The sequence below is a fragment of the Lathyrus oleraceus genome, chromosome 3, assembly GCF_024323335.1.
Source record: "Lathyrus oleraceus cultivar Zhongwan6 chromosome 3, CAAS_Psat_ZW6_1.0, whole genome shotgun sequence".
In the NCBI taxonomy this organism is placed as follows: Eukaryota; Viridiplantae; Streptophyta; class Magnoliopsida; order Fabales; family Fabaceae; genus Lathyrus; species Lathyrus oleraceus.
Genome location: NC_066581.1, coordinates 202291571 through 202316920, shown reverse-complemented (window position 1 = coordinate 202316920; position 25350 = coordinate 202291571). Strand labels below are relative to the sequence as shown.

Below are 25350 nucleotides of genomic sequence, written 5' to 3'. Positions count from 1 at the left end.
AAGAATCAATAGAGGTAATCAACCAAAACAACCACAAAAAACCGCACCTCAGAAAAACACTTTGCAGTCAGGTCTAGAAAACTCAAAATCCAATCTCCATCATTCAGAATGTACCCCTACGAGTGTTGGACACTATCACCAAAAATAAAGACGATCCGACAGTTGGATTTTGAGAAAACTTTGATCTCGTGGGACTGATCTGTGCTGAATTGGGGTTGTAGGAATTTCTCTCTTCTCTCAAATTTTCTTTTGTTGTTTATCACCTTATGAATTATTGACTTAATTATCTTTGTTGGATAATAACAAAGGCTTGCATACATATGAGCTACTAATCCACATTCATTTGGGTCTCTCAAAATATGAGGAATAACCCAAACATTATTTAGGCTTATCGAGACTGTTATGACATACCTCTTGAGAAAGGCCGAAGAGAATACAGCCTTGTTGGCTGCATCAGGCTTTGAAAGGCAGTTGATTAGATAACAATTTGTAGGAAAACTAACAATTCATTTTCTTGTGGCTCATGAATGAAACATTTTGTTGATGTTGTTTTTGACATTTATTTATTGATTGCGAACATGAAGGGTTTAGTTAGGAGATTAAGAGCATATGTGTTTTAAATGGTTTGTTGAGAATCTATCAAGTGTGAATAGTGTGAGTAATAGTTCCACATTAGTTGGAAATATGGAGACTTGAGTATTTATAAATAAGAGAATCCACCCACATATCACCTTAAGGTTTTGGGTGAATATGTGTTGTATCACTCACAATGTTGTAGCTCTAAAAAGAAAAAGTCTCACAATGTTCAATGCTTCATAGTAAAAACTCTCCCAACATGATTAAGGATGAATTGATGGGATGTAATAATGTAGGCAAGAATACTCACAATATCTTTTTACAAAATAGATAATGTTGATTTTGCTTATCTTTGTGCATAACGAAAGTAAAGTATTATAGAAAACATTAACTTTTTGTCCATATTATTATTATTATTATTATTATTATCATCTTTAAATATGTTTAAAATTTGGAGTTAAAGCAATGACGAATATATATTTGACTATACACGTGTTTAAAATTTTGAGTTAAACTATAATGAATATATCTTTAACTATAAATATGTTTAAAATTTAGAGTTAAAGCAATTAACAAATTATTTACCCTTTGTTGATCTATCTTTTCATTTCCCTTTTTCTCTTTTTTCTTAATATTGTGTCTCGGGATGACAATGAGTATGGTTTTGGCATGGTACTATAGTACTCATCCCCATACCCACGATTTAAAAAAGTTTATGTGCCCGAGTCTATACCCGCTTGGGTGTCAAAATTAGCACTCGTACCCGTATCTTATAGGTATGTAAGTAGTCGTATCCGCATTCGTGACCCGAATTCCAATTAAAAATAAATATATCAATTATAATTTTAAGATTTTAAAAATATTTAAAAGTTTTCAAAATATTAAATACATAATAGTTTAACATTGATATATATTTTATGATTGATAGACATGCATTTTTATATAATAATATAAATAAAAATATATAATATAAATAAAATATCTAAATATAAAGTGTGCGGGTATGAGATAGGGTTGATACCAAAATATTCATACCCACAATCATACCTTCTTATTTTTGTGGATAATTACCCGAGCTTATGCCGTATTTATTTTTGTAGATTTTTATCCTATCCGTTATGGATAAATTTGTGGGTGCTCATTCGGGATTAATCAAATTGTCATTCCTAATTGTATCTTCTATTAATTATTTGGTTCACATGTTTGATTTATTATAAAACTTACAAAGTTATATAAATTACAAAATATTATAATTAAGTACTCTCTTTTAGGATTAAAATCATGTAACTTTTTTTTAATTAAAAAGTTGGTAAATAGACTAAATTTTAAATTGAAAATATTTATAAAGACAAAAAAATATATTTATCATATTTCGCCCACAATCATACCTTCTTATTTTTGTGGATAATTACCCGAGCTTATGCCGTATTTATTTTTGTTGATTTTTATACTATCCGTTGTGGATAAATTTGTGGGTGCTCATTCGGGATGAATCAAATTGTCATTCCTAATTGTATCTTCTATTAATTATTTGGTTCACATGTTTGATTTATTATAAAACTTACAAAGTTATATAAATTACAAAATATTATAATTAAGTACTCTCTTTTAGGATTAAAATCATGTAACTTTTTTTTAATTAAAAAGTTGGTACACAGACTAAATTTTAAATTGAAAATATTTATAAAGACAAAAAAATATATTTATCATATTTCACCCATAATATTTATTTTCTAATTTTTAAAATACATGGCACATGCAGATCTCGAACCTGCGACCTTCGCGTTATTAGCACGACTCTCTAACTAACTGAGCTAATGGGCCAATTGCTAGATTCTTAAAAATTTGAAATTTTATTACTAATAAATATTTATACTCTTTTAGTTTATGGACTATGCTACGAGATTCCCTAATAAACTAATGTTGGCACGACGTCAAAAACTAATTAAGAATTCTTCAAGTTGGACGATAAACAAGTTTGAATTCAGATTAGTTGTCATATGATCTTTTTTCACTCATATGACCCAAACGTTTATGCCATAATTCAGATTAGCTATCATTGTCACAAGTGTTGATGTAGCATTTCGAAACCCCAAATTGGACGATATACAAGTTTGAATTTATTTTTTCCTTTAGCAACCATCATTGAGCCTTTCTTTAATTTCCACTTATTGGCCGAAAAAGAATTATCATATCTTTCATTATCCAACTTTACGACAGATAAAAGATAAAATCGAAGTTCTGAAATATGTTTCACGCGTGTGAGAACTAGAGTAGTCTCATTGCTAGTTTCGACAAAAATATCTCATATTCTGATGACATTACCTTGTCCATTATTTCTCATACAAACAACTCCAAAGTCACTGATCTCATAAGTTGAAAAAAGACCACTTCTCGAGGTTTCATGAGTAGAAACACCACTATCAACCACCAAATCCATCTCATCACATGATAGATTGACATTCTCTACACAACTATCACAAACAACAAATAAATCATCAACACTAACACCATCTTCATTATTGTAACCTTCATTTTTGTCATTACTGTAGTCCGACAATACCTTTTTATGTGTCATTTTACCCCACAATGATGACACTCAATATTAGAGAATCTATTAGAGTCTCCTTGTGATTTACCACGTAATGTACCACGATTACTTGAACCTCTATTTTGATGTCTCCCCCTCGATTCGGTAACCAACACCTCAGAATATGAAGAAGAACCTTGTGACTTACACCTCAACACCTTATTCAACATACTACTTTTAGCCATGTCCATCGAGATGATACCATTCGGAGCGAAGTTAGACAAAAATGTACTAAAAGTCTTCCAAGAATTAGGTAAAGTACCAATAAGTCACAAACCTCAAGTTTCATAGTCAAAAGTAAGATTCATCGCCGACAATTAATTTAGAATCCCTTGGAAAATGTTCAAGTCATCGGTCATTGATGAACCATCACTATACCTCAATGATATCAATTTCTTGAATAAGAACAACTTATTATTCTCCGTCTTTCTTGCATACAACTCCTCAAGTTTGGTCCAAATAGAACGGGCATGAGTCACTGAGCTCATATGATTCAAAATATTATAATCCACTCATTGACGAATGTAACCACAAACTTGTCTATGAAACAAAGCCTATTCTTCATCACTTTTTCCATCAGGTCTTTCACTTGAGAAAATCGGCAAGTAAAAACCTTTAACATAAAGTAAGTCTTCCATTTCCCCTTTATAAATATTATAGTTGGATCCATTCTAACTCACCATCCTAGATGTGTTCTTCTCCATCATTACACAAATCCAACCACGACTATAGATACCACTTGGTGGGGGGAATTTTATATCTCAATGGAATAATTAAACAACACAATCTCTCCCAAATACCAAATGCAATGACAATCAACAAAAGACACACCAAACAACACAACACAATTTTAGCGTGGAAAAATGTTTGTTAACTAGGAGCAAACAAAACCACGGGATCCGTATTCCACTTAAATATCCATTATAATCAAACAATGGGTACAATTAAGGTTCTCTATAACGCCAGTTAGACGCATACATCAACATCATGAAGATCTACAACCAATCTTGGAATACAACAAGAATCAATAGAGGTAATCAACCAAAACAACCACAAAAAACCGCACCTCAGAAAAACACTTTGCAGTCAGGTCTAGAAAACTCAAAATCCAATCTCCATCATTCAGAATGTACCCCTACGAGTGTTGGACACTATCACCAAAAATAAAGACGATCCGACAGTTGGATTTTGAGAAAACTTTGATCTCGTGGGACTGATCTGTGCTGAATTGGGGTTGTAGGAATTTCTCTCTTCTCTCAAATTTTCTTTTGTTGTTTATCACCTTATGAATTATTGACTTAATTATCTTTGTTGGATAATAACAAAGGCTTGCATACATATGAGCTACTAATCCACATTCATTTGGGTCACTCAAAATATGAGGAATAACCCAACCGTTATTTAGGCTTATCGAGACTGTTATGACATACCTCTTGAGAAAGGCCGAAGAGAATACAACCTTGTTGGCTGCATCAGGCTTCGAAAGGCAGTTTATTAGATAACAACTTGTAGGAAAACTAACAATTCATTTTCTTGTGGCTCATGAATGAAACATTTTGTTGATGTTGTTTTTGACATTTATTTATTTATTGCGAACATGAAGGGTTTAGTTAGGAGATTAAGAGCATATGTGTTTTAAATGGTTTGTTGAAAATCTATCAAGTGTGAATAGTGTGAGTAATATTTCCACATTAGTTGGAAATATGGAGACTTGAGTATTTATAAATAAGAGAATCCACCCACATATCACCTTAAGGTTTTGGGTGAATATGTGGTGTATCACTCACAATGGTGTTGCTCTAAAAAGAAAAAGTCTCACAATGTTCAATGCTCCATAGTAAAAACTCTCCCAACATGATTAAGGATGAATTAATGGGATGTAATAATGTAGGCAAGAATACTCACAATATCTTTTTACAAATTAGATAATGTTGATTTTGCTTATCTTTGTGCATAATGAAAGTAAAGTATTATAGAAAACATTAACTCTTTGTCCATATTATTATTATTATTATTATTATTATTATTATTATTATTATTATTATTATTATTATTATTATTATTATTATTATTATTATTATTATTATTATCATTTATAAATATGTTTAAAATTTGGAGTTAAAGCAATGACGAATATATATTTGACTATGCAGGTGTTTAAAATTTTGAGTTAAACTATAATGAATATATCTTTAACTATAAATATGTTTAAAATTTAGAGTTAAAGCAATTAACAAATTATTTACCCTTTGTTGATCTATCTTTTCATTTCCCTTTTTCTCTCTTTTTTTACTATTGTGTCTCGGGATGACAATGAGTATGGTTTGGGCATGGTACTATAGTACTCATCCCTATATCCACGATTTAAAAAAGTTTATGTGCCCGAGTCTATACCCGCTTGGGTGTCAAAATTAGCACTCGTACCCGTATCTTATAGGTATGTAAGTAGTCGTACCCGCATTCGTGACCCGAATTCCTATTAAAAATAAATATATCAGTTATAATTTTAAGATTTTAAAAACATTTAAAAGTTTTCAAAATATTAAATACATAATAGTTTAACATTGATATATATTTTATGATTGATAGACATCCATTTTTATATAATAATATAAATAAAAATATCTAAATATATAGTGTGCGGGTATGAGATAGGGTTGATACCAAAATATTCATACCCACAATCATACCTTCTTATTTTTGTGGATAATTACCCGAGCTTATGCCGTATTTATATTTGTAGATTTTTATCCTATCCGTTGTGGATAAATTTGTGGGTGCTCATTCGGGATGAATCAAATTGTCATTCCTAATTGTATCTTCTATTAATTATTTGGTTCACATGTTTGATTTATTATAAAACTTACAAAGTTATATAAGTTACAAAATATTATAATTAAGTACTCTCTTTTAGGATTAAAATCATGTAACTTTTTTTTAATTAAAAAGTTGGTACATAGACTAAATTTTAAATTGAAAATATTTATAAAGACAAAAAAATATATTTATCATATTTCGCCCATAATATTTATTTTCTAATTTTTAAAATATATGGCCCATGCAGGTCTCGAACCTGCGACCTTCGCGTTATTAGCACGACGCTCTAACCAACTGAGCTAATAGGCCAATTGCTAAATTTTTAAAAATTTGAAATTTTATTACTAATAAATATTTATACTCTTTTAGTTTATGGACTATGCTACGAGATTCCCTAATAAACTAATGTTGGCACGACGTCAAAAACTAATTAAAAATTCTTCAAGTTGGACGATAAACAAGTTTGAATTCAGATTAGTTGTCATATGATCTTTTTTCACTCATATGACCCAAACGTTTATGCCATAATTCAGATTAGCTATCATTGTCACAAGTGTTTATGTAGCATTTCGAAACCCCAAATTGGACGATATACAAGTTTGAATTTATTTTTTCCTTTAGCAACCATCATTGAGCCTTTCTTTAATTTCCACTTATTGGCCGAAAAAGAATTATCATATCTTTCATTATCCAACTTTACGACAGATAAAAGATAAAATCGAAGTTCTGAAATATGTTTCACGCGTGTGAGAACTAGAGTAGTCTCATTGCTAGTTTCGACAAAAATATCTCATATTTTGATGACATTAGCTTGTCCATTATTTCTCATACAAACAACTCCAAAGTCACTGATCTCATAAGTTGAAAAAAGACCACTTCTCGAGGTTTCATGAGTAGAAACACCACTATCAACCACCAAATCCATCTCATCACATGATAGATTGACATTCTCTACACAACTATCACAAACAACAAATAAATCATCAACACTAACACTGTTGGTGTAAGCCCTAGAGGCCAATACTTTTGGTACTTGTATCGAATTATTTAAAGGCATTTTCTTTATTATGGTTGATTAATAAAGTCCCTGGAATAGATAGTCCGCTTAATGTATTAAGTGTGACTTAATCATGAGAACACATTAAACATAAGGACACTATTCTTAAAGTATCCGTAGTCGAGCTTTAGTGTGAAGTGGGATAACATTAAAGCATTAAGACTATTATGTTTGTAGACTGATGATCACATCTTATGGATCATGGATAAAGAGTTATCAAGTCTTAAACATAGGTATGAATATTAGGAGTAATATTTATACCGGATTGACCCGCTATGAGAATACTATATAGAAAGTTATGCAAAGTGTCATAAGTTATTCTCATGGTGATAATAGTGTATACCACTCTTCGACCTGAAACCACTATGGATCCTAGATGTAGAGTCGAGTGCTTTATTGCTGATCCAACATTGTCCGTAACTGGATAACCATAAAGACAGTTGATGGGTACTCCACGAAGCATGCTGAGGGACATGAGTGTCCTAGATGGAATTTGCCAATCCTGCGTAACAGGATAAATGTCTATGGGCCCAATATTGAACTGGACAAGGGTGACACGGTCTATACCTTGTGTTCAATATAGACATAAGGGCAAAGGGGTAATTATACACATAATTATTATCACAGGAGGTTTTGTCAGATCACATGACATTTTCGTGACTTGGGTAGCAGTAATGTGTTGCTAGATACCGCTCACTGTTTATTATGTTAAATGCGTGATTTAATATAATTGCCAACGCCGCGAAAACCTATAGGGTCACACACAAAGGACAGATTGATGAGAGATATAGTAACTAAGGAACACCGTAAGGTACGGTGCACTTAAGTGGGAGACGAAATATGGTAAGGTACCAAATACTTAAGTGATTTTGGGCATATTATAAGATATGGGCCAAAATACACTTAAGTGGGCTTTTTAGCTTGAAGCCCACACAAGTGGTTCTATAAATAGAACCCCTTGGGTAGAAGCATTGTGACTCCAATCCACTCAGACAGAAATTCAAGTAGAGACATGGAATTTTGTTTCCCTCTTTCTCTCACTCAAAGCCTTCATTCATAACAGCTAGCACTGCGATTGAAGGAATCCGTTCGTGTGGACTGAGTAGAGACGTTGTCATCGTTCAACGTTCGTGATCGCCCCGTGGATCTGTATCAAAGGTTTTGATCATTATCAAAGATCTGCACCAAAGGTTTGAATCGCCACAAGAGGTAACGATTCTATCACTGATCATGCCCATTCGTAAGGATCACTAAATGGAGAAATTTTTAAATTCCGCTGCGCCTTGTATGGCAATTCTCCTACAGTGGTATCAGAGCCACTTACGAAACCATGAATCTGATATTTGTTTTTGTACTGTAATAATATGATTAAAGACAAAATGAATCAAAGGTTAAATTGAGATCGATCAAGTTACATATATGTGATATATGTAATCCTGATGCAAAATACATTATATATGATATAGTGTTCTCGTTTCGTTCATTCAAACCCTCGATGATTGTTTTCCTTTGAGCGATCAATGATCGTTTGCTTCTTGATCCGACATTAGTATGGTGAAGCAATGACGTGTTGATCAATCATACTGAATTAACAATCGAGATGTGTTTGACGGTTTGAAATTGGTGCATCAGGGTTAGTGACGACACAAGGGTTGTGTTGTCAGAGAGTTATGCGATTGGGGTTTGAACGCACAAGAGTTGTGCTTCCTAAACACTTTTTGGAACAGTGTTAACCGGTTAACGCGTATGGTTAACCGGTTAACGAAATGCGAAATATTTTTTTTTTAATTTTCAAACAGTGTTAACCGGTTAACGCAAGGCGGAAAACAGTTTTCCAAGACATTTTCAAACAGTGTTAACCGGTTAACGCATATGGTTAACCGGTTAACGCAAGGCAGAAAAGAATTTTCTAAAAGTTTTCAAACAGTGTTAACCGGTTAACGCATATGGTTAACCGGTTAACGCAAGGAAAAATTCACTCGTTCGGCTAGAAAAAGTGCTTTGAAGTATCAAGTGTTAATATGAAAAACGACGTCAATTTTAAATGAATTGTTCATTAAAATTTTCGAGCAGGGGCGCTGCCCCCTTGACCCCTGACCGGGCAGCGGACCCCCGGCTAACTCTGCGTAGTGTGATCGATCGTCGAAATTTAATTTGATTTTAATTAATTAAAGGAATTAATAATAATAATAATAAAGTGTTTATTATTGTCTTGTGGTGATCGGTTATGACCTTAGTTTTCCTTTGTTTTGTTTTGGGTTTTTTTTTAAATACGACCTGCGTGTCGTGCCTCTCTCTTAATCTCCCAAATGTAACTTCTTTTCTCATCTCACTCCCTCGTATGTAAAACGAGTTTCTTTCATGTAATGTAATGATATGAAGAAAGCAAAGAAGTCAGTGCCAAAGGAGGACAACCTTGAAGATCTTGCTTGGAGAAGCTTAGATCGTTGTAGGTTAGCTTAGGTTCTCTCATTGGCTTGGGAGAACAATTGCGCTAGGGGCCATAACTGTTTCATTTTGTTTGTATGTATGTTGATGCATGTGAATGTATGTTGATGCATGTGAGAGACGGTTTATATGATAAACAAGCCGGTGAGATCAGAAAAATTGCAATTCCCTCAAATTAAATATTAAGTTTATGCTTTCCAAGTTTTAACACTCATCAAGACTAGTAATGGATAATGTAGGTTTCGCCTACGCGAGGTGCATGATCTATATATTAGTAAGGTGCGATGGGATAATTGTAATATCCAACTGTTAAAACAATGGGTCAAACTTAACTAAACAAATTATAATAATATTATATGTGCTTGCTTTCCAAGTTTTAGCACTCATCAAGATTGGTATAGGATATGTAGGTTTCGCCTACGCGAGGTGCATGTTCTATATTAGTAGGGTGCGATGGGATAAATCTAATATCCAACTGCTAAGACAATGGTTCAAACTTAATTATAATTTTATTATATATGTTTAGAAGCAAGAGTTGGGAATAATCCATATGATGGATTGGAATAAGGAGTTATTCACCCAACTGAAATTTTCGAGAGTTGTATGAGATACAATTGGAAGGAGTTCCTACCTAAATAACCTAGTTTTGTGTAATCCGCCTACGCGGACTTAGAACGAAGTGAAATATGGATCTCGACCAACTAGAAAATCTTCCAACGGGATTTTCCGAATCAGATGATGAGGGTCATTTGTTTTGAGTAAAATAGTGGGAGCATGTTTAATTAAAGGCCTAATTGAATATGTCAATGATACTTATATTTTCATTAATCCTTGTGTAGATTACCATGACAGCAAATACCTCTAACAACATCTTGCGATCAATCCTTGATAAGGAAAAATTGTCTGGGACAAATTTTCTGGATTGGCACCGAAACCTGAGGATTGTCCTCAAACATGATAAAAAGCTGTATGTCTTGGAGACACCTGTTCCTGAAGAGGAACCTCCTAGTTCTGCACCTAAGGCAGAAAGAGATGCTTATAAGAAGCATGTCGATGATGCCAATGAAACTGCTTGTCTCATGCTGGCTACCATGAACTCAGAATTGCAAAAGCAACATGAGAACATGTCAGTGTTCGATATGATCGAACACCTAAAGTTGCTCTATCAAGAGCAAGCAAGGCATGAGAGGTTTGAAGTTTCAAAAGCCCTTTTTCAAAGCAAGTTAGCTGAGGGAGCCCCTGTAGGTCCCCATGTACTCAAGATGATTGGGTATGTGGAAAACCTTGAGAGATTGGGTTTTCCCCTCGAAAAGGAACTTGCAACTGATTTGATTTTGCAATCGTTGCCAGATAGTTTCAGTCAATTTGTCCTAAATTTCAATATGATTGATATGGACAAATCTCTTCCTGAACTGCTCGCCATATTAAGAACTGCCGAGCAGAATCTGAACACTACGCCAAAAACTGGAATAGACAGCGCACCTTAGAGGGCGCTTTCTTAAAGAAGCGCACTCTAAAGTGAAGAGAAAAATAAGGAGGAATAGACAGCGCACTTTAGAGGGCGCTTTTGAAACAAAGCGCCCTCTAAAGTGAAGCAAAAAAATAATGAGGAAATGGAGGGACACCAATAGAGGGCGTGTTTATGAAAGCGCCCTCTAAGGATACCCTTAGAGGGCGCTTCTAAGAAAGCGCTCTCTAAGTCCATGTACAACAGCGCACTTTAGAGAGCGCTTTTGTAACAAAGCGCCCTCTAAAGTGAAGCAAAAAAATAATGAGGAAATGGAGGGACAACAATAGAGGGCGCGTTTATGAAAGCGCCCTCTAAGGATACCCTTAGAGGGCGCTTCTAAGAAAGCGCTCTCTAAGTCCATGTACAACAGCGCACTTTAGAGGGCGCTTTATTACAAAAGCGCCCTCTAAAGTGAAGCGAAAAAATAATGAGCAATAGACAACGCACCTTAGAGGGCGCTTTTTTTCCACAAGCGCCCTCTAAGGTCCCCTTTAGTAAACATTAAAATTATAACATACTGCGCGTTTTGTTATTTCACTCTCTGTTATTTTCGTTCTTTTTCACGTTAGGGTTCTAAGGCGTTCTCCTTCCACCTCTGTTAGATCTACGACGTTTCCTCCTTCTGGCACCAAAGGTACGTTTGTTTCGTTTTAGCTTTGCCCTATTTCTTGCTTTGTTTTAGCTTTGCCCCATTTCAGTTTTATGTTATTGTTGTCTATGCTACGTTTGTTTCAACCTGTAAAGTTTCAATATTCATAGTCATTTTAAATTTGATAGCGCATGCGTTAAATTTCAAGCCCTACGTTTGTTTGGGTTTATTAGGCAATTGACGGTTGGTTTTTAGTGACCATGATAGCGCATGCAATGGGACTACATTACCCAGTAGTTAGGGTTATACGACCTATGAATATCTGATTTTGTGTCAACACCAGTATCATTAGAAACCTAGGTCCGAATGTGTTTGAACTCTTCTGAAATTGTTTTTTGTTTATTCTAATTAGTAATGGATAATACATGGATGTCTTCCAATCGATTGTCGAGAGAGTACGAGAATGGGGTATTAGAATTCGTTAAGTTTGTCGTTGCGCACGCCGAAGACCCCAGTAGAATGATATGTCCTTGCTTGGGTTGTTGATATCAAGATGAGAATAATATATCAAATGATTCATATATTAGAAATGATCATAATGAGGGTATTTGGATCAATCCAACCGTCCGTGTTGTTAAGAGACATGTAGAACATATTCCAACCAAGAAAAGAAAGAGAACTTAGTGAAAAAGGTACAGGTCAAATGATTTTAATTGTTTTCTTTATTACAGGTAAAATGACTTTTATGATTTTAATTGTTTTTACATTTGTCATCTGATTTTAATTGTTTTCTTTTTTACAGGTAAAATGGCTATTATGAAGTCAATCATTCGTGCAAGGGGCAAGGGATGCTCGAAAGTATCAATTGATATTTGTTTAGATGGAGATGCTCTATTATCGTCAAGCCTCATTCGCGTAGATGATGATGCTGGATATTTGAAAGTATCCCTCTACGATAATGGAACATGTCCATCTAAACATATATCAATTCTATCTTCAAAAGATAAGGGTTCAATGTTGGCAAGTTACATTGGTTTCCTTGTTCGACAACATATTCCGATTACATGTGATAATTGGAGAAGTCCGGACTTGAAGGTTGGCAAAGAAAAAATATGGTCGGAGATACAGGTACTTACCATGTATTGTTATATGTTTTTTGTTGCATCAACTTTGCAGCCCTGTATTGTAGGCAGAATTTAGGACTTCTCAAAGTTGATTTCTTGTTACTTTGTCGTTCATAAAATACACCACTAAATTCTCTGCGTTTAATTTTTAATTTTTTTTCATCAGGCTTGTGTCTCAATAGAGGATGGGTATCTACCTAAAGTTACTTTTGTAGTGGTCCAAAAGAGACATCACACCCGTCTCTTTCCTGTCAACCCCAAAGAGACCGATAGAAGTGGAAAAATTATGCCAGGTTTTTTCAATATATTTCTCAACGCAGCTGGTATATATTATCATTTGAATTTATCACTTTTTGCTGATTTTGTTGTTCTAAATTGTCAAAGGAACCGTGGTAGACACCGGCATTTGTCACCCTAGGGAATTTGATTTTTACCTTAACAGCCATGCAGGAATTCAGGTAATATTAGCTATGTCATTTAACTTTATGCCATTGTTTACTATTTGTTGCTCAATCGCCTTTTGACAGTTCTGTGTTATTTGCATTTGGACGTGTTCTTTTTGCAGGGGACTACTTATGCTGCCATCTGTTGTTTTGGTTGAGCCTTATTTTGTATGGATGTGCGATAGAACTACTAGACAGCTTTTGAATATACAGAACATGTTTGCCACCATGGGTGGATGGGCATTTTTGTTTAGTATTGGTTAGAACTACTAGACAGCTTTTGGATACAGTGGTCACTGAGTGTTGGTTGCTATGTTTTATTCTCTTAATTGTAGTACTTTGAGAATATGTTGTTGTATATTGTTGATCAAAGAATCATATATTAATGTTGTATATATGGAGGATTAATGTTGTATATAAATGGATTCATGTTGTATATATCAATGGATTAATGGTGTATAACATTGGATTAAAGGATGAAATCAATATGAATTTTACACTTTTGCAGCATGCGAACAGGTTACCAATTAAATATATATCCACTGTTTTTCAAACAAATTTTTTTAAAATAACTAACACTTTAGAGAGCGCTTTGTCCAGAAAGCGCCCTCTAAACACTTTACATTGACAACTTTAGAGGGCGCTTTTTCCTGAAAGCGCCCTCTAAACACTTTACATTGACAACTTTAGAGGGCGCTTTTTCCTGAAAGCGCCCTCTAAACACTTTACACTGACAACTTTAGAGGGCGCTTTTTCCAGAAAGCGCCCTCTAAGGTGTCCTTGTATGGACCACTCCAGAGGGCGCTTTTTTCTTAAAGCGCACTATAATGTGGCCACTTTAGACAGCGCTTTCTCCAGGAGAACAAAGCGCTGTCTTTACCTATGCCAGCGCCAGATTAGAGGGCGCTTAAAAGCGCTGTTATAGGCCAAAATAAGCGCCCTCTTTTCCCTTATTTGGCGTAGTGGAAGTCAAAAGGGAAGTCCATTCTGATGATCGGAAATGGAAAGAGACAAAACAAAAGGCCCACTAAGCAGAGTGATAAGGGGAAGGGCAAGGAAGTTGCCAATCCCAGATCCACTACTGCTTTGAAGCCTAGTGGAGGCATAGCAAAAGAAGGCACCTGCTTCCATTGCGGTAAGACCGGACACTGGAAGAGGAACTGCCCAAAGTACCTGGAAGATAAGAAGAATGGAGTAGAGACTTCAACTTCAGGTAACTTTGTTATTAATTTATCTATTTCTGCATCATGGGTATTAGATACTGGATGCAGTTCTCACATTTATACAAATGTGCAAGAACTAAAAAGGAGTAGAGATTTGGCAAAAGGTAAAGTCGACCTACGAGTTGGCTATGGAGCAAAGGTTGCTGCTTTAGTCGTAGGAACTTTTGTATTGACTTTACCTAGTGGTTTAATAATTCAGTTAGAGAACTGTTATTATGTACCTGCAATTAGCAGGAATATTATTTCCATTGCTTTTTTGGACAAGTTTGGTTTTTCATTTATAATAAAGAACAATTGTTGCTCAATTTATTTGAATGATATATTCTGTGCTACTGCACAAATGAAGAATGGACTATATGTCCTTGATCTTGAAATGCCTATTAATAACATTAATACAAAAGGGTGTATCTGAGAGAAGAAATCGAACCCTGTTGGACATGGTCCGATCCATGATAAGTCACACCAATCTTCCAAACTCCTTTTGAGGACATACACCATTGACATCAGCTTACACACTTAACCGTGTTCCATCCAAAAGGTTAAAAAGACACCATATGAGATATGGAGTGGTAAGAGACCACATATGTCTTACATGAAGATTTGGGGTTGCGAAGTTTATGTGAAACGACAAATTTCAACTAAGCTTGAGCCCAAATGTGACAAATGCTTATTTGTGGGGTATCCTAAAAAAACAAGAGGATATTATTTCTACAATCCTTCTGAGGGCAAAGTGTTTGTCGCTCGAACTTGAGTTTTCCTAGAAAGGGATTTTATTTCCAAAGGAACCAGTGGGAGGAAAGTAGAGCTTGAAGAAATTCAAGAATCACAAAGCATCGATACACCTATGGAGGAATTAGAGCAGGAAACACAAGTAGTTATGTAAGAGCAACCTCCTCAAGTAGAACAAGACCAGCGTAGGTCAGGCAGGATACGTCACCTACCTGAGATATATGGATATCTGATCAAGGTGATGTATTACTCATGGATCAAGATGAGCCTGTGACCTACTCATGGAATCTTCGCCTTGATGAAACAGTAAAACTGTATGGATTCATCAAGAACGAAGATGAGCCTTGTGTCTACAAGAAGGTTAGTGGGAGCATGATCGTATTCCTGGTATTATATGTAGATGACATATTACTCATTGGAATCGATATCCCTACCCTGCAACAAGTAAAGTTTTGGTTGGGGAAATGCTTTTCTATGAAGGATCTGGGTGAAGCAGCCTATCAGAATCTATAGAGATAGATCATGAAATGCTTGGCCTAAGTCAGAGTACATAGACAAAGTGCTGAGACGCTTTAATATGAATGATTCCAATCTGGTTATGTGTTTTGCTTAAATGGTGGCACTGTGAGCTTGAAAAGTTCAACGCAAGATGCAGTTGCTGATTCTACAACTGAGGCCGAGTATATTGCTGCCTTAAGTGCAGCAAAGGAAGCTGTTTGGATCAATAAACTTGGCATAGTCCCTAGCACTGTGGATCCCATTGGTCTCTATTATGATAACAATGGTGTTATCGCACAAGCTAAGGAGCCTAGATCTCACCAACGATCCAAACACATACTTAGACGTTGTGTGAAAATATGTAAAGTACCTACACTTGACAATGTTGCTAACCCACTGACAAAGCCTCTTGCGCAGCAGAAGCATGATGGCCATACTAGATCAATGGGCATACGGGGTATGCCTAATTGGCTCTAGTGCTAGTGGGAGATTGTTGGTGTAAGCCCTAGAGGCCAATACTTTTGGTACTTGTATCGAATTATTTAAAGGCATTTTCTTTATTATGGTTGATTAATAAAGTCCCTGGAATAGATAGTCCGTTTAATGTATTAAGTGTGACTTAATCATGAGAGCACATTAAACATAAGGACACTATTCTTAAAGTATCCGTAGTCGAGCTTTAGTGTGAAGTGGGATAACATTAAAGCATTAAGACTATTATGTTTGTAGACTGATGATCACATCTCATGGATCATGGATAAAGAGTTATCAAGTCTTAAACATAGGTATGAATATTAGGAGTAATATTTATACCGGATTGACCCGCTATGAGAATACTATATAGAAAGTTATGCAAAGTGTCATAAGTTATTCTCATGGTGATAATAGTGTATACCACTCTTCGACCTGAAACCACTATGGATCCTAGATGTAGAGTCGAGTGCTTTATTGCTGATCCAACGTTGTCCGTAACTGGATAACCATAAAGACAGTTGATGGGTACTCCACGAAGCATGCTGAGGGACATGAGTGTCCTAGATGGAATTTGCCAATCCTGCGTAACAGGATAAATGTCTATGGGCCCAATATTGAACTGGACAAGGGTGACACGGTATATACCTTGTGTTCAATATAGACATAAGGGCAAAGGGGTAATTATACACATAATTATTATCACAGGAGGTTTTGTCAGATCACATGACATTTTCGTGACTTGGGTAGCAGTGATGTGTTGCTAGATACCGCTCACTGTTTATTATGTTAAATGCGTGATTTAATATAATTGCCAACGCCGCGAAAACCTATAGGGTCACACACAAAGGACAGATTAATGAGACATAAAGTAACTAAGGAACACCGTAAGGTACAGTGCACTTAAGTGGGAGACGAAATATGGTAAGGTACCAAATACTTAAGTGATTTTGGGCATATTATAAGATATGGGCCAAAATACACTTAAGTGGGCTTTTTAGCTTGAAGCCCACACAAGTGATTCTATAAATAGAACCCCTTGGGTAGAAGCATTGTGACTCCAATCCACTCAGACAGAAATTCAAGTAGAGACTTGGAATTTTGTTTCCCTCTTTCTCTCACTCAAAGCCTTCATTCATAACAGCTAGCACTGCGATTGAAGGAATCCGTTCGTGTGGACTGAGTAGAGACATTGTCATCGTTCAACGTTCGTGATCGCCCCGTGGATCTGTATCAAAGGTTTTGATCATTATCAGAGATCTGCACCAAAGGTTTGAATCGCCACAAGAGGTAACGATTCTATCACTGATCATGCCCATTCGTAAGGATCACTAAATGGAGAAAATTTTAAATTTCGTTGCGCCTTGTATGGCAATTCTCCTACAAACACCATCTTCATTATTGTTACCTTCATTTTTGTCATTACTGTAGTCCGACAATACCTTTTTATGTGTCATTTTACCCCACAATGATGACACTCAATATTAGAGAATCTATTAGAGTCTCCTTGTGATTTACCATGTAATGTACCACGATTACTTGAACCTCTATTTTAATGTCTCCCCCTCGATTCGGTAACCAACACCTCAGAATATGAAGAAGAACCTTGTGACTTACACCTCAACACCTTATTCAACATACTACTTTTAGCCATGTCCATCGAGATGATACCATTCGGAGCGGAGTTAGACAAAAATGTACTAAAAGTCTTCCAAGAATTAGGTAAAGTACCAATAAGTCACAAACCTCAAGTTTCATTGTCAAAAGTAAGATTCATCGCCAACAATTAATTTAGAATCCCTTGGAAAATGTTCAAGTCATCGGTCATTGATGAACCATCACTATACCTCAATGATATCAATTTCTTGAATAAGAACAACTTATTATTCTCCGTCTTTCTTGCATACAACTCCTCAAGTTTGGTCCAAATAGAACGGGCATGAGTCACTGAGCTCATATGATTCAAAATATTATAATCCACTCATTGACGAATGTAACCACAAACTTATCTATGAAACAAAGCCTATTCTTCATCACTTTTTCCATCAGGTCTTTCACTTGAGAAAATCGGCAAGTAAAAGCCTTTAACATAAAGTAAGTCTTCCATTTCCCCTTTATAAATATTATAGTTGGATCCATTCTAACTCACCATCCTAGATGTGTTCTTCTCCATTATTACACAAATCCAACCACGATTATAGATACCACTTGGTGGGAGGAATTTTATATCTCAATGGAATAATTAAACAACACAATCTCTCCCAAATACATAATGCAATGACAATCAACAAAAGACACACCAAACAACACAACACAATTTTAGTGTGGAAAAATGTTTGTTAACTAGGAGCAAAAAAAACCACGGGACCCGTATTCCACTTAAATATCCATTATAATCAAACAATGGGTACAATTAAGGTTCTCTATAACGCCAGTTAGACGCATACATCAACATCATCAAGATCTACAACCAATCTTGGAATACAACAAGAATCAATAGAGGTAATCAACCAAAACAACCACAAAAAACCGCACCTCAGAAAAACACTTTGCAGTCAGGTCTAGAAAACTCAAAATCCAATCTACATCATTCAGAATGTACCCCTACGAGTGTTGGACACTATCACCAAAAATAATGACGATCCGACAGTTGGATTTTGAGAAAACTTTGATCTCGTGGGACTGATCTGTGCTGAATTGGGGTTGTAGGAATTTCTCTCTTCTCTCAACTTTTCTTTTGTTGTTTATCACCTTATGAATTATTAACTTAATTATCTTTGTTGGATAATAACAAAGGCTTGCATACATATGAGCTACTAATCCACATTAATTTGGGTCACTCAAAATAGGAGGAATAACCCAACCGTTATTTAGGCTTATCGAGACTGTTATGACATACCTCTTGAGAAAGGCCGAAGAGAATACAGCCTTGTTGGCTGCATCAGGCTTTGAAAGGCAGTTGATTAGATAACAATTTGTAGGAAAACTAACAATTCATTTTCTTGTGGCTCATGAATGAAACATTTTGTTGATGTTGTTTTTGACATTTATTTATTTATTGCGAACATGAAGGGTTTAGTTAGGAGATTAAGAGCATATGTGTTTTAAATGGTTTGTTGAGAATCTATCAAGTGTGAATAGTGTGAGTAATAGTTCCATATTAGTTGGAAATATGGAGACTTGAGTATTTATAAATAAGAGAATCCACCCACATATCACCTTAAGGTTTTGGGTGAATATGTGGTGTATCACTCACAATGGTGTTGCTCTAAAAAGAAAAAGTCTCACAATATTCAATGCTCCATAGTAAAAACTCTCCCAACATGATTAAGGATGAATTAATGGGATGTAATAATGTAGGCAAGAATACTCACAATATCTTTTTACAAAATAGATAATGTTAATTTTGCTTATCTTTGTGCATAATGAAAGTAAAGTATTATAGAAAACATTAACTCTTTGTCCATATTATTATTATTATTATTATTATTATTATTATTATTATTATTATTATTATTATTATTATTATTATTATTATTATTATTATTATTATCATCTATAAATATGTTTAAAATTTGGAGTTAAAGCAATGACGAATATATATTTGACTATACACGTGTTTAAAATTTTGAGTTAAACTATAATGAATATATCTTTAACTATAAATATGTTTAAAATTTAGAGTTAAAGCAATTAACAAATTATTTACCCTTTGTTGATCTATCTTTTCATTTCCCTTTTTCTCTCTTTTTTTACTATTGTGTCTCGGGATGACAATGAGTATGGTTTGGGCATGGTACTATAGTACTCATCCCCATACCCACGATTTATAAAAGTTTATGTGCCCGAGTCTATACCCGCTTGGGTGTCAAAATTAACACTCGTACCCGTATCTTATAGGTATGTAAGTAGTCATACCCGCATTCGTGACCCGAATTCCTATTAAAAATAAATATATCAATTATAATTTTAAGATTTTAAAAACATTTAAAAGTTTTCAAAATATTAAATACATAATAGTTTAAGATTGATATATATTTTATGATTGATAGATATGCATTTTTATATAATAATATAAATAAAAATATATAATATAAATAAAAATATCTAAATATATAGTGTGCGGGTATGAGATAGGGTTGATACCAAAATATTCATACCCACAATCATACCTTCTTATTTTTGTGGATAATTACCCGAGCTTATGCCGTATTTATTTTTGTAGATTTTTATCCTATCCGTTATGGATAAATTTGTGGGTGCTCATTCGGGATGAATCAAATTGTCATTCCTAATTGTATCTTCTATTAATTATTTGGTTCACATGTTTGATTTATTATAAAACTTACAAAGTTATATAAATTACAAAATATTATAATTAAGTACTCTCTTTTAGGATTAAAATCATGTAACTTTTTTTTAATTAAAAAGTTGGTACATAGACTAAATTTTAAATTGAAAATATTTATAAAGACAAAAAAATATATTTATCATATATTTTATAAAATTTGCCCATAATATTTATTTTCTAATTTTTAAAATACATGGCCCATGCAGATTTTATAAAATTTGCCCATAATATTTATTTTCTAATTTTTAAAATACATGGCCCATGCAGGTCTCGAACCTGCGACCTTCGCGTTATTAGCACGACGCTCTAACCAACTGAGCTAATGGGCCAATTGCTAGATTTTTAAAAATTTGAAATTTTATTACTAATAAATATTTATACTCTTTTAGTTTATGGACTATGCTACGAGATTCCCTAATAAACTAATGTTGGCACGACGTCAAAAACTAATTAAAAATTCTTCAAGTTGGACGATAAACAAGTTTGAATTCAGATTAGTTGTCATATGATCTTTTTTCACTCATATGACCCAAACGTTTATGCCATAATTCAGATTAGCTATCATTGTCACAAGTGTTGATGTAGCATTTCGAAACCCCAAATTGGACGATATACAAGTTTGAATTTATTTTTTCCTTTAGCAACCATCATTGAGACTTTCTTTAATTTCCACTTATTGGCCGAAAAAGAATTATCATATCTTTCATTATCCAACTTTACGACAGATAAAAGATAAAATCGAAGTTCTGAAATATGTTTCACGCGTGTGAAAACTAGAGTAGTCTCATTGCTAGTTTCGACAAAAATATCTCATATTCTGATGACATTACCTTGTCCATTATTTCTCATACAAACAACTCCAAAGTCACTGATCTCATAAGTTGAAAAAAGACCACTTCTCGAGGTTTCATGAGTAGAAACACCACTATCAACCACCAAATCCATCTCATCACATGATAGATTGACATTCTCTACACAACTATCACAAACAACAAATAAATCATCAACACTAACACCATCTTCATTATTGTTACCTTCATTTTTGTCATTACTGTAGTCCGACAATACCTTTTTATGTGTCATTTTACCCCACAATGATGACACTCAATATTAAAGAATATATTAGAGTCTCCTTGTGATTTACCACGTAATGTACCACGATTACTTGAACCTCTATTTTGATGTCTCCCCCTCGATTCGGTAACCAACACCTCAGAATATGAAGAAGAACCCTGTGACTTACACCTCAACACCTTATTCAACATACTACTTTTAGCCATGTCCATCGAGATGATACCATTCGGAGCGGAGTTATACAAAAATGTACTAAAAGTCTTCCAAGAATTAGGTAAAGTACCAATAAGTCACAAACCTCAAGTTTCATAGTCAAAAGTAAGATTCATCGCCAACAATTAATTTAGAATCCCTTGGAAAATGTTCAAGTCATCGGTCATTGATGAACCATCACTATACCTCAATGATATCAATTTCTTGAATAAGAACAACTTATTATTCTCCGTCTTTCTTGCATACAACTCCTCAAGTTTGGTCCAAATAGAACGGGCATGAGTCACTGAGCTCGTATGATTCAAAATATTATAATCCACTTGTCATACCCCAAGATTTGCCCGTTAAGTGTTCAGGACATTTTTCAAGACATTCTAATCCATTTTCAAGACATTAATGTTAAAGGAACAAGGGTCCAGCGCACAGGTTACCAAATCCAGAACATGACCTAAACTGGCATGCTCGCTAGGCGAGCAAACCCTTCGCTAGGCGAATCCTTCGCTACCTCACTCGCCTAGCGAGCTCACGAAATACCAGAAAATTTTGGGCTTAATTATGAGCCCACCAAGACACAACTATTATAAATACCAGAACTTCACACAGGACATAAAGAGACAGAGACAGACGGTGGACAGAGAGGGAACAAGCAAACCCTAACAGAGGCAACCGAAAAAAAACCCTGGAGGCTAACAAAGAGAATTCAGAGTAACCCCGGGATACCCCGAAGGAAACTCATCTGCACAAAGGTTACCTCCGCCCAACTTAATTGCAAACAGGTTTGCCACACCCCCACTAATTTTATACTCCTAGTTTGATATCTGCAAATACATGAGGCATTATGATTGAATTTATCATTAGGTTTAGCATATGGGTTTAAGTATGCATGAACGTGTAACACAATATCTCGAATGTTTAACCATGTAATTTCTGTAATGGATGCCATAGGGTTTGGGGTTCTGGAAATCGCACTGTTATCAAAGGAGAACCCAGAACCCGCAGTCGTTCGTCAGCACTTCGCTGAGTGAACATGTAGCGAGGGTTCGCCAAGCCTTCGCTAGGCGAGGCAGTAGCGAACATGACAGTATTTGTTTTTTTCGTTTACATTCTAATCTGTTCTGTACTTGATTGGAATGTTTTCTATTGCATCTGCACGCTGTTTGCCTGACACTATTATTGTTGTGATTCTTTTGTTTGGTGCAACTCTTGGTTGCACCCTAGCTTAGTCTTCTAACCCGTTTGTTGAATTTTTGTGAGGGTTCACATACTCCTGAAGAGACAGTTTGCTAGGTCTTCCGCTTTATTTGTGGGATACCCTTGTGAAGATTCATTTTAATTACTTGACTGATTACATTGCCTTCGAACCTATGACCTGGACCCTCTCTTTGTTGCCTTACGATATTACGGCCATGTCCCGCGAATGTAAGGATACCCTTAGCAAAGACCCTTCGGTTAAATCATCATAGTCCCTCGAATGTTGCCTTCGAATACATGACTTTGTCCCTCGATGACCCTTCGTGGTAGCCTACGGTTAAATGATGACCGTCCCTTCGAATGATAAGGTATCCTTACAAATGTTGCCTTCAATGACCGATCGACGACCCCACGATGTCCTTTTACATCCAAAGGATAAGACTACTTACTTCTCGATAGTAAGGACAGTTTTACCCTCCTAAGGATAGGAAATACCTATAAAGACTTTGGTTAGGTATAACTCTTAAATACTTGCTCACAGCTTAAAATACTTTTCACACCTCACACTTTTCAAAACATCTTTTAGAAAATCACCACTTGGTATACATTCGCACCAGAATCATCGCCGAGTTATATTTTTCCAAACACCTTTCAAAATCAAATGAGATAAACACTTTGTATACATTCGTACAAGAATCATTATAAAGTTAAACTCTCCTTTCAAAATATTTTCTAAACACGCCACATTTCTCAAACATTTTCTCGAACAAGGAAAACATAAGTGAGCTAAGAAATTAAGAGCCCATGGATAACCATGGATACAAAGGGTGCTAATACCTTCCCTTTGTATAATGTACCTCCCGAACTCAAAATCTAATCAAGGTCTTTCCTGTTCTTTTCCGCCTTTCCTTATTGGATAAAATAAAACTCGGTGGCGACTCTTGCTATCCGCGACATTGCTTTTCAAAGCAAAAACACCAAAGTCAATTCACCGTATGACACCATTCGTTGACGAATGTAACCACAAACTTGTCTATGAAACAAAGCCTATTCTTCATCACTTTTTCCATCAGGTCTTTCACTTGAGAAAATCGGCAAGTAAAAGCCTTTAACATAAAGTAAGTCTTCCATTTCCCCTTTATAAATATTATAGTTGGATCCATTCTAACTCACCATCCTAGATGTGTTCTTCTCCATCATTACACAAATCCAACCACTACTATAGATACCACTTGGTGGGAGGAATTTTATATCTCAATGGAATAATTAAACAACACAATCTCTCCCAAATACCAAATGCAATGACAATCAACAAAAGACACACCAAACAACACAACACAATTTTAACGTGGAAAAATCTTTGTTAACTAGGAGCAAAAAAAACCACGGGACCCGTATTCCACTTAAATATCCATTATAATCAAACAATGGGTACAATTAAGGTTCTCTATAACGCCAGTTAGACGCATACATCAACATCATCAAGATCTACAACCAATCTTGGAATACAACAAGAATCAATAGAGGTAATCAACCAAAACAACCACAAAAAACTGCACCTCAGAAAAACACATTTATGTTTTCGAATTGTTCCTTTGTCTGATTTACTTTTAAGGGATTGTTTGGGTATTCTATGCTTGAGTGAAAGATCCTACACCCGGATCTAGTGTACCTTAGGTAAGTAGCAAGAGATCATCGCGACTGTCCGGCGTATACTGGAATGGTTAAAATGATGGCTGTAACACCCCGATAATAATAAAATAATTATTTAAATTGAGTTAATAATTTATTTATTAATTTAATTAAATAATTGGAAATTTTATTATTATTATTTTTGGATTATTATTATTATTTGGAAAATATATATATGTTGGAAATAAGAGAAAGAATCCCATTTGGTAAAAAGAAAGTTTCACGTGAAAACAGAGAAAGGATCGTGAAAAAGGAAAAGGGCAGAGAAGAGGAGAAAGGAGCTGAAGAGCAAAGGTTGAAGAACGGAAAGGCTTGAAGCTCAAAGATTCGCCGGATTGTTAAGGTAAGGGGGGTTTATCGTCGATTAATGGGTATTATGGGATAATATGTAATGGGTAGTGAGAAACCGTTAATTTGACCCTAATTGGGATTTGGAATGCTGAAAATTTGTGATGAATAGGTTGAGTGAAAACCGAAATCAAATTGATAATTGTGTGTGTAATCAAACCGATAAATTGGTGATGAATGGCGACGAGTAAGTTTGAGTGGGAAGGGTCTGGAATGGGCACATGAGATCCCTGCCCAAAGAAAACGCGTCTGGTGAACTGTCATGTTCGCCTAGCGAACATAACCTTCGCCTAGCGAAGGAACGCGCCTCAACCTCGCCCCAGCGAGATTGAGAGGTTTTGCTACTGTAATGTTCGCTGTGGACTCGCTGGAGCTTCGCCTAGCGAGTGAGTGCTAGCTGTGTTTT

The 25350-nt window shown here is 35.2% G+C and overlaps 2 non-coding genes across 2 annotated transcripts; both read right to left on the bottom strand.

Annotated features, from left to right (window-relative positions):
* Positions 1-6218: 6218 nt before the first annotated feature.
* On the bottom strand, positions 6219-6292 carry TRNAI-AAU (transfer RNA isoleucine (anticodon AAU)). Its single transcript has one exon. It is a non-coding gene; the product is annotated as a tRNA-Ile (tRNA).
* A 14389-nt stretch (positions 6293-20681) lies between these two features.
* TRNAI-AAU (transfer RNA isoleucine (anticodon AAU)) lies at positions 20682-20755 on the bottom strand. Its single transcript has one exon. It is a non-coding gene; the product is annotated as a tRNA-Ile (tRNA).
* Positions 20756-25350: the final 4595 nt, after the last annotated feature.